The sequence below is a fragment of the Hippopotamus amphibius genome, chromosome X (assembly GCF_030028045.1).
Source record: "Hippopotamus amphibius kiboko isolate mHipAmp2 chromosome X, mHipAmp2.hap2, whole genome shotgun sequence".
Lineage (NCBI taxonomy): Eukaryota > Metazoa > Chordata > Mammalia > Artiodactyla > Hippopotamidae > Hippopotamus > Hippopotamus amphibius.
Genome location: NC_080203.1, coordinates 33695881 through 33699573, shown reverse-complemented (window position 1 = coordinate 33699573; position 3693 = coordinate 33695881). Strand labels below are relative to the sequence as shown.

Genomic DNA, 3693 nt, shown 5'->3' with positions numbered 1-3693 from the left:
ACTCAGCTAAGTTGACATTACTCTGCATATTTTCATTTATGACCTAGCCACTGCATTTCAGGTTACAGTGCGCACCCTAAAGTATGCCATACCTTAGGACTTCTTATTATAAGAAAACTAAATTTAACAAAACTAATAATTGGGGTGATTACATTTTACTAAATTATCTTTTATTTTCAGAAAAACATAACACCTCTGAATATTTTTAAATAGGGAGCTTCTTCTTCTCATACATTAAAATGGAATGATTTATGAAACAAATTAAATATAATTTTTTTAGAAAAAAATTCACTACATAATTTATTTTTGTGTAGCCAGTTACCCCAAAACTTAGTGGTTTCAAAGAGCAGACATTTATTATCTCAGAGTTGCTGTGGGTCAGGAATACGGAGGAGCCTCTGCTAGAAGATCTCTAACACAGCTCAAAAGAGGGAGGACTTGCTTTCAAGCTCACTCACGTGGCATTTAGCAGACTTGAAAGGATTCACTTCCCAGCTCACCTGCTTGGTGTTTAGCTGGCCTAAGTTCCTCCCTGAGTATGGCTAGTGATATCAGTTCCTTACTACTTGGGCAAAGAATGACTCAGAACAATGGCAGAGAGGGAATATGAATGAGATAGGGTGAGAGATGGAAAGTAAAACGGAAGCCAGAGCCTTTTTATAAACTATCCTCTAGAAATGACTTCCTGTTATATCGCTTTTGCTGTATTCTGTTTGAGGCAAGTCACTAGTTCCACTCCACGTTGGAGGAGGAATTACACAAGGGCTTTCATCTCAGGAGGCGAGAGGGCCTTTGGGGCCATTTTAGGGACAGCCTACCTGAACTGAAATGGAGGAAAGCAAGAGATACCTATTCATCCGTTTTGTCAAACCCAAATTATTAGTTAAGGATCAGTTTCTGAAATGTTATCGATTTAGAAGTCTCTTATTAGATTTCTCCATGCTTAAGTATAATTTTCATGACTATGTCCTCTTTTAAATCATTCTCCTTTCAATATTTAGTATAACTTCCCCTGGATGCCCATCTTTTCCTCCTCTTCTATTAGCTTTCCACCTATGTCTCCCACCAAAAATGTTCAGGAAAGAGACAGACTGCATTAAATCAAGAGCATAATTATTTCCATTGCCCCAGATGTGACACATATGGTTGGGCAACTGAGTCCTTTCTTTGAACTGGATTTAATTAAAAGATCATGAAATCAGCATTAAGATGTGGTCAAGTTTTAACAATACTATAAGACTGTAGATTAGAACAAGAGAAATCACATCCAGAAATGACTTTATGGGTGTCAGCTGAGTAGCCTACGTGATACTTGAAGCTTTTCTAGGATGCTATTTTTCTGCCTGCTTATATGCATTGAAAAAATTGTCAAAATGTGTCACACATTTATACTTGCTCTCATTTTTGCACACTAACAGTAGGAAAGTTGGAAGCTGGCCGAGTTTGAACATTAATGTACATTTTTGTGAGTTTTAGAAGCTATTTATGATTTTTCCTCACCTTTCCACATGCCATTCCATTACGGAAATAGGAAGATTTAATGGTCTTATGCTATATTTTCTACATTTCTACTTCAGTGTTCAAGTAAAGCTCTTGTCACTGGCATCTGGGAATGACAAGAACATTTTAGACCCTCTTGTATATGTATTGAACTAACCTGACTTTGTGTCTTAATCTGGCTGTGCAGACAAAGAGTAAACCAAGGGACTGCCTCATCTTTATCTTATGTACCAACCACACTAAAATTATTGATTACTGACTCCACATCCATTGATTCTGGCAGTGGTAAAAATACAATGTGGAGGCTAGTATTGTTTAAAGTAAATATAGGCCCATGTTGTTTTAATGTACTACATAGGCAACAAAGGAAAAAAGTAAGTGTAGTCCCATTTTTCAGTCCACTCTTTCTTCAGAAGTCCTCACTTGAGCCTGTGTATATACTTTCAGGATGATTCTATGCATCCACAAACAGCTGTATCTAACCATCCATCTATCTAACTAACCCACTGTGTCTCATATATCATGTTTATGTGGCCACCTGGCATCATAACATACATTTTGTGTTGCAAATTGTTTTATTTGCTAAACAGTATATCTTCAGTAACTTTTTCATGGCAGTATATATAGATATATTATAACCCACATTACTAGCGATCTGGTATTCTATATATAATAATAGCTGTGTAGCATAATTAAACTATGATTAATTTAACCAGTCTGATACTGATGAACATTTACATTGTCACCAACTTTTCCCTACTAAAACAATGCTACTGAAAACTCTTTATATTTTTGCCTGCTTGTGAGATCTTTGTATGACAAATTCCCTTTGAATCAAGCAATACATGCGTTATACATTTTCATAGAGAGTACCAAATTGTTAGTGAGCTATAAGAGAACAAAGATTGATAATAGTATCAAGAAAACAACACATGAACAAAAGAAGAATTTCAACAAGATAGAAATGATTAAAAAAAACCAAACACAAATGGTGGTGCTGAAGAATACAATAGAAACAATTAACAATTCAATGGAAAACTTCAACAGCAGACTTGATCAATCAGAAAAAAGAATTATTGAATTTCAAGACAAGTCACTGGAGCTAGAGGAGGACAGAGGTCCAGGAGGCTCATTGCAGACAACATGGAGGCCACGTCCACAAGCCAGAAGAGTGCCCCAGAGGCAGCATCTGGGCCATGGGTGTGGCAGGGAGCTGTGGCCTCCCTCTGGTTCCTAGGAAGCTGGCCAGCAGTCAGCGCAGGAGCAGCAGCAGCAGAGGTGCCAGCCCCAGCACATCTTCCTCCTCCCGCTTCAGCCTGAGCTGCGGGTGTCCTGGTCACCCAGGTGGCTGGAAAGGGCATCAGCTGCCCACGAATGGGAATTCTCTTCACTAGGATATGGAGACTCTTCAAGAACCAGGAGCACAAAGTTATGATTGCTGGGGTGGGTAATGCAAGGAAAAGTATCATCCTTTACCAATTTTCTGTGAATGAAATTGTGCATACATCCCTTAGAGTAGGAAGTAATGTAGAAGGCATAGTGATTAACACATGCTTCCTAATGTGGAATACTGGTGGCCAAGAATCTCTTCATTCTTCCTGGAACATTTACTATACTAACACAGAGTTTGTAATAGTTGTTGTGGACAGTACAGACCAAGAATTTCTGTAATTAGAGAACTGTATATAATGTTAGCCCATGAGGACCTAAGGAAAGCTGGATTGCTGATTTTTGTTAATAAACAAGATGTTAAAAGGAATGCATGACTGTAGCAGAAATCTCCCAGTCTTTGGAACTAACTTTTATTAGAGATGACCAGTGACATATCCAGGCATGCTGTGCTCTTACTGGGGAGAGAATATGCTAAGGACTTGAGTGATTTCACAATTTAAGATTAGATGACCTCATCTCATAGACTTTGTATAAACCAAGTGTTGGACTTCACCTGCAAGCTGTAAAAATGAATGGTGTGTATATATATGTGTGTGTGTGTGTGTATGTATACATATTAGTTCATATATATATGAACTAATTTTTCTTCTTATACAAAAAGTTTAAGACCACTTATTTGGAAACAAACATGAAGTCTCACCTTCTAATACGCTTTCTCATTAGCTTCTTCCAAACCAAGGGCTTAAAGCTGTGATTGACAGTTTTCTCATCATAAGTCCTCTCAGGACATTGTGTAGCCTG

General features: G+C 37.9%; 1 pseudogene; it reads left to right on the top strand.

Moving 5' to 3' along the window:
• The first annotated feature begins 2874 nt into the window (after nt 1-2874).
• Nucleotides 2875-3379, top strand: LOC130841404 (ADP-ribosylation factor-like protein 5A; annotated as a pseudogene).
• The last annotated feature ends 314 nt before the right edge of the window (nt 3380-3693 follow it).